Raw genomic sequence first — 8,092 nt, 5'->3', positions numbered from 1 at the left:
CTCTCTCTCTCTCTCTCTCTCTCTCTCTCTCTCACACACACACACACACACACACACACACACACATACACATACACACACACATAAACACACACATAATTTACAGAAAGTAGAGTAGTCTAGGTTAATACAGAATGTTTGGGTTTGTCTACATAATAACTTCATTCTTCTTCTTCTTTTTAAAATCAGGATTTACAAACAGTCTATGAATTACCAGGAAGGAAAGATGACTTCGTTGAATTGGCTAGTGGTTCACTGTGCTCCCTGATAAGTTCTGTCCTTTTGTTGAATCTGATAACCATGGAGAACAAGGCTGCTCAGAGCAGATAGCCAGGCTCTGCTGTGGTTTACATTGGAATGAAAGCTTCTTTGTGGCATAACCATTTGAGAGCTGGAGGGAATTCACAGACTCATGGAGAAGCAGTTACCAACTAAAATTTTGTAATAAGAGAAAAGAAGAAAAATTATCAAAAAGATGTGCTCACTGGTACATTTGTAATACGTATAACCACAGGATAAGTGGACTAGCATTCTGATTCCGATATGGACAGTCTCAGATGTAGAAGAATAAAGATAATGTATTCATCAGTACAACCATATTAGCATTAACTTAGCCAAAGGCAGAACCTCATTCCTTGTGTTTATGCTCCGAGACAATCTGGTACTTATTTATTTATTTTAAATTTCTGTTTCTAATACCTGCAGTGTATGTGCATGTATAGAAATATTCAACTACTTAAAAATGACATTAAGGAAATTCTAAATTTAATAACTAATGAAAATAAAAAATAAAAAATATCTAGACAGCTAAGCCTGATATTTTATTTATTCTCTGAAGGCCTGATTATTTATAGAATATTTTTATATGGAATAATATTTGACTGTTGTTTTTAAGATTGATAAATGGATTAGTTTGCAAATTTCTTTGTAAATATATTTTCTCTAAAGCAATTTTAACAACCTCAAGGAAAACAAGGATACAAGAATATCAAAAAATATAAATAATGGGACTTAAAGGATGAAAGAACTTACAGATAATGTTAAAAAACTTTTAAGGTGGCCATAACTTATTTAACAACTAGAATGCATCAATTAAAAATATGTTAGTTATCAGGATAAAATACAGGACCTCTGTCTGATAATATCTGAATAGGAATCAAAATTTCATTTGGTGAAATATGTGTTCATTGTCCACATTTATAAAGCTTACCTGTAGGGAGTTGAAAGACTGTCAATGGCAAAGCTGTTTTTGAAGAGGACTGGGGTTCAGTGCCTAGAACCCAAGCATACAGTTTATAACTGCCTGTAACTGCAGTTCCAGGGGATTTGACACCCTCCTCCCACCTTTGCAGGTACCAACATGCGTGTGACACACACAGTCACACACATATAAAAAAAAAATCTCTTAAGGACTTAACATATGCAAATATCAGTGTTCACATAGAATTTTTTTTCTAGGTTTTTCGAGACAGGGTTTCTCTGTAGCTTTGGAGCCTGTCCTGGAACTAGCTCTTGTAGACCAGGCTGGCCTCGAACTCCCAGAGATCCGCCTGCCTCTGCCTCCCGAGTGCTGGGATTAAAGTCATGCGCCACCACCACCTGGCTCACATAGAATAGTTTAAAAGTATTTTAGCCCGCTATTATTTTGTGAATGGAGCTATTAGTTACCACTGAAGCCCTTTCTGGATAACCACTTTTATATAACATCTGCTTGTCGACTTTTATATGGACTGAAGAAGATGGCAAAGCAAGGCTCTGCAGGTTTTCTAAGAGGTCAAAAGCTTCCTTGTTAGTACTCACAAACTACAAAGAACACAAGCTTCAGAAAGTAATAGGGAGGAGAGCAGCAGGAAGACATCACAGGAACAGAGTCTTTCAGTAAAATCCTTACAGTGCATCCTTGCCATCCAGCTCCTGCTGTGTTCCCTCAAGACTCTCACAGGTTCCATGCATTTCCCTCAATAGGTAGTCAAAAAGCCCTGTTCTTTGAGACGTTTCCAGTGGTCGATTAATAAAATTAGCCTTTAATTCTGTGTGTGCTTTCTGTGTGATTCGAAAGCTACCCTTAACTTTGCTTGTGGCATCTCTGTTCAGAATATTGATCACCTCCTATTGTACTAATTGATTCAGATTACCCTGTAATAAACTCAGATGTTATCTTCATTCATGTAGGACAGAGTGATTATATTATAATCCCAAACCTTACTACCTAAAAACAAAAAAAAATATTATTTACCTGTGGCACATGTTTGATATGGGCAGGTGTTGTAGGAGACTGCTTCTTTGTTCCCAGATGCTCAGGTCCGAAATAAGCACAGAAACCATATTATTTGCAATACTGTTTGGCCAATAGCTTAAGCATATTTCTGATAACTCATATCTTAACCCATCTGCATTAATCTGTTTATCACCACGAGGCTGTGGCTTACTGGATATAGTTTCAGTGTCTGTCCTTGGTGGGGCTACATGGCTTCTCTTTGACTCCACCTTCTTTCTCCCAGTATTAATTATAGTTTCCCCGACCTAGTTCTACTCTGCCCTATCAACAGGCCAAGGTAGTTTCTTTATTCATTAACCAATAAAAGCAACACATATACAAAAAGACTTCCTACATAATTTCTTCTTTTCTGTTTAAATAAAAAGGAAGGTTTTAACTTTAAAATACTAAAATTACATATAACAAAACAGTTATCAAGCAAAATTACAGTTACAACATTTATATTTACTTTATCTTTTATCATAACTAAGAAAAACTATAACTATAATTATCTATTCAACTCCATCAAAGACTCGAGGAGGATATAATATTACCTAAGTAAACAGGAAGTGCATTGTAAGCAACTTCCAAAATTCTAGAATTGACAGAGACATCTCACTGCTTGGCCAGTCACCCAAATTTCTTCTGTAACACAAGGGCACCCATCTTCAGCCTACTGGCCCATAGTATACAGCAGACTTTTCCATGAAGCAGGAAAATTCATAGGCAGTTCCACCTATATTGGCAGTTCATCAGTCACTTTCTTCTATGTCTTGCAGAATGTCTGTCAGACTCTTTCATGAAGCAGAGTCTCAAAAGACTGTCTTACCTTTAAGCAAGTTCAGCAGTCGTTTCTCTGGGTTCTGCATGTTCAGGTCACACAGCAGACCATCAAGCAGTCTAGGTAAGAGCATTTTCTTGCTCAAATGGTTAGTAAGGTCCATGGGGAGCCTCTTCAGTGCCCATCATTCTCGTGAAGTAGATTGGTACTACCAGGATCAGATGTGTCTCGTTCCCATTAAAAGTCCTACATTCTTAAAACACTTTAAATTCCATATTCCCTAGGTCTTTGAAAGGTTTGAAGATTATCTATCTAACTAAAATATATCTTTATATAACTAGAAAACCTAACTAACATGACTACAAGCTTGACTATTATACATGACTCTCTATTAATCTATATTTGTTAACTATACATTACATTTTAAATAAGTTGCACAAACAGAATACCTTGATCAAGAGCAGAAATATACATAAAACAAAATTTACTTTAAATTTGTATCAATAAACCAAGATCCATACCAGTGGGAAGTATTGATCTCTATATCAGGCAGGTAGGAGATTCAGCTAACAGTGAATATATAACAGTTATATAGAGATATATTATCAGATTTGCTGAGCCATTCATTCTTTACAGGTGACCATGGTAGGTGACATGGGAGAAACAACCAACTGTGGATCCAGTATTCACATGTCTGCTCAATGACGACATGACACCTCTAATGGAAACTCACCCACAAAAGTCACTTCAAAATGCATAATTTTAGAAAGGATGCATTGAGTACCATTCTACAGTATAGGACAAGTACTGGGGACAGTCAGCCCTTTGTAACTGTCACCACCAATATCAAGGATGTATTGCTGTCCTACTTATCTCTATACATTATCATTACACAGCTTTCAGAGTTGTATATACTGCATCCCTAATCCATACCTAATAATGTCAAAGAAGTGTAACATATTACAACTGTCCTTGAAGAGAGCAGGAAAACAATCCATCAAACATTAATGAACTAACTGATACATTTCTAATTTGCATAACGATATCATGCTTGGAAAATCAGGTAATTAAGATGGGTTGTCCTTATTTACTTCTAAATTTTAAGGAAAATATTCATTAAAATAGTGAGCTTTTACATCTAGCCCAAGGAACAGTATTGAACCCTCAGGGCAAAAGTCAGAACACAGTGAGACAAAATCTATTACCTAGATAATTGACTTCCATTTTTAAGGCAGGAATATAATCAGACAAGGAGGAAAATTGTCATAGCATGGAAGAGGAAACTATATTTTCACTCTATATCATAGCCTAAATAAGATATTGGAAACAATTTCCATTTATTTTAGATTATGACTAAGGAAACACACTTTCTATGGAAGTGGGAAACACTGTCTTCTGGACTTCAATACAGAAAACTCAAGGTGTTGATGACAGGTCTGATTATGCATCTGAAGAATGGAAACAACTGCATATGGGAAGGACTCAAGGCTGCTGACAACTCCGGTACAGCTAATATTTCCTCAAGGGAAGAATGATATTGTTCCCTTATTTATCCCAGCTTCTCTAATGGCTGCTAGCCGGCTCAGATGTTCTGCCTGCCGTTTCCAAATATTGATGTGTAATTCTCCTACAGAGACCATCTCTGTGTGCTAGTGATGCCTCCTTGTCTGGGACAAAGGCTGTCTCTAGTATTATTAGACTGTGATGGAATGGTGGTTTTGGACTTTGAACTGCATTGTTTTACGAGTGATTTTGTGTTCAATGATTGGGCATTAATTTCAGTAAGGGTCCTAATATCTATAAGCTTTTATCTAATCTAACCCTTCTACTTACTTTCTTGAAGTAACTCAGGAATGCTTGTCAGTCACACATGAGATAGTCTTTAACAGAGAGAAATGAGAAGATCTTAAAGAAGCCAACACATATTTTCACTTGTTTAACAGAGAATAAATCCTGAATTCACTTTAATAAAATTTGAGATTATCTTTAAAGTAAGACATTTCATGGTGTAGTGTTGGCAAGGTTTGTAGAAAATTGAGCAAATAGCAGATCTGCCAGATTACTTTTCCTTAATAATTGTAACTATAATTAATATTTTATATTGGATACATTTTTACATTAGTGGACTAATGTAGTCTGATAGTACTCCCATGAAGGCATGACAAATGGCTACTCATCCCAAAATTAAAAACAAACTGAGGTAAAGTAACCAGCAAAGTCCACCTTTGTGAACCAGTGAGTTTGACTGGGGTTAGTTACAATAATATGGGAAGAGAGTTACTTACAGGAGCAGAAATGAACCAATACAGATTCATCACCCAAGCCCACATGCTAACATGGGTGACAACTCAGGAAAGCTGGAAACCTGGAACACACTCTATGTGCTCCATGGGTTTGACAGGTCGGAAAGCTTCCTTTCCAGGTAGTCTGGTGCGTTTGAGCTTCTACCGTGCAGCTCAGCTGGTCTCTGCTTCTTCCAAGCCGCTTAGCTAGTCAGAGTGTCTTTCATCCCTCCTTTACTCATTTTAGATCTTGGGGAAGGAGGTGCCTAGTGAATCTGGTAGATTTCAAGGACCTCCTGAAGACATTGAGTTGTTTTCTTCCAGGATTTAGTAATATTCAATGAAAGATGGACTGTTTCACCTCTCTTTAGCAACCTGTGACTATGAGCTCCTCCCTGAGAATATTCTGTGGGATACACTTCCTCGTTTTATACTCCTTTAAGGAGATTCCTACAAAGATGGAAGCTTTTAATTATAGAGGAAATTGACAACTACCCTTGATAAATTATTACTGATGAAAGGCGAGTTTACATTATTTTTCACACTGAGATTTTGTTTTAGTCACTACTAGATGTTATATGTACATCATTACAGTATTTTATGCAATGGGTTCACTGGCCTAAAAGTATCTTAAACACCATCTCCATCTATTCATTCTCTCTAGATTCACCATGAGATTCTGAAAAAGCAATATTCTTTATAGCATGTCATTTTACCTTTTCTCTGAAGTCATGGATTCATATAAGAATGTGATATTTTATATAGCATGATACAATGTGTTAGATAATTAGATACATCTGTTACAGAGTAAGTTCTATTTCATCCAATATGTATGAAGAACATCAGAATAGATATTAGAGAAAAATGATGTAGAAATGTTATAAAATTCTTTGTATCACAAAATACTTTGATTATAACCATCTCACACTACCTTGGCTTACTCCTGTCTGTTCTTTTCGTCATCCTTCTCCTATTGTCTGGTATTATCCCTCCATTTTAACATTTTTTATGATGAGAAAAAATAGTTGTCCTTTTATATTTCCTTTTTAAAAATGTGAATTAGAAGAGGAATGTTGATAGATTTTTCTAGGCTGATTATATTTCTGCTTCTGCAGAAGCTTCTATTTTCACCTTCCCAGCATTATGCACCACTCTGCTATTTTTATTTACATAAGTACCTTATATATATTTTTCTACAGGCTTCTATGATAATTCTATATTTCATTGTCTTTTACTTTCACAAAACAAATACAGACAATTTCAGTCTCATTGTAAGATTAAATAGGAGCAGAGCTCACTTTTTCATAACAATAGCTATAAGAAGCTTGTATGAGTATACAAGACTGTCCTTTAAAAGACAGTCTTTATTAATAAATAAAGATAATAGTCAAATATAGATCTTATATTTTAAACATCAAAGTTCTGGTGTGTGAACACGTATTTTAGTATACAAAATGTGTTTTAAGTCACTTATTTCATAAATACTGAAGGATTAGAGAAAGTGTGTGAATTGAGCTGAACTTACCAGAATTTTTAAAGCAATAAATAGTCTTTGGCTTGGCACACCTAAGTGTTAATATGAGGCTCGTTTTCCTCTCCTGCCCCTTCCTCTGTGCTTGTTGTCACTTTTGAAATGCCATCAGCAATATCCCATTTACATACGAGTTGTTTTATAAAAACGCTATTATTGGTCTTTAAGCACAGCCTGTTTTTCTCAGCATTTATATTTCTCTTCTTGGTAATTCTGGTATATGAGAACCATTGACTCATTTTTGAACCTAACAAATGATTCCAAAGTTCTTACTCTGCATAAACAAGTGTAGATAAAAACTCTAGGTTCCATTCAAAATAGTCATGAATTTTAACATTAAACATAAAGCTGATAAAAATTATGGCATGCCATGAAATAAAAGGACCAGGCAAACAGAAGGACTTACACTGTGTATGTGATAAGTGATAACAGGTCCTTGTAAACATTTAACCTTCAAGGTTATGAACGATATGAACACAGTTCAACAACTCAGATATGAAAACAGAGTCATTCTCCCTACATCGAACAAAGTGTTAAGAACTGAAAAATCAGAAGTAAATGCACTTTTACCCTTAGCTTAATTGATAGAAGAATTATGTGATTCAAGGAAAAAATATTCATTTGCTAAGCAAAATATAATGAGTTGGCATGAATTCTAAGATGCAATGAAGTGAGGTGTCAGAAAGAATCCACAGGGTGCACAAAGGATAGAGGTTTTTTCCTTCCTCTCTCTTTGGGAAAGTCGTGTGTCTTGATTATAGTTGTGAAGACCCTGTTATCAGCTAAGTAGTGGTGATTGTTTCAATACCTGATCAGAAGGTGAACATTGTCATTTTATAATTTGTCTCACAGTAAGTGTCATTGGCACTCACTTATTGAGTTAAAAGATATGTAACTACAATAAAATTAAAATTAAAGCTCTAATAATAGTTTTTTGTTGATGTTGGAATTTTTGTTTTGACTAAACAAGCAGGGTTTCTCAGTGTAACTCTGCAACAGTCCTACAAGTCCTGGAAACCATTCTGTGTGTGTGTGTATATATATACATATATATATGTATATATACATATACATAATAAATGCATATACATATATATATATATATATACAATTTATAGAGCTGGTTTTGAGGTTGGACTCTGGCTCAGTCCCTCTCCAATTCCTAGCCTGTTAGTAAGAGAAAAACCCAGAGTTTCTGGAGTTTCTGTCTCATGTCAAGAGCCATGATATGGGACAGAAAG

This window comes from Microtus ochrogaster, chromosome 1 (assembly GCF_000317375.1).
Source record: "Microtus ochrogaster isolate Prairie Vole_2 chromosome 1, MicOch1.0, whole genome shotgun sequence".
NCBI lineage: Eukaryota > Metazoa > Chordata > Mammalia > Rodentia > Cricetidae > Microtus > Microtus ochrogaster.
The sequence above is the reverse complement of the archived record's forward strand: the minus strand, read 5'-3'. Positions refer to the sequence as shown.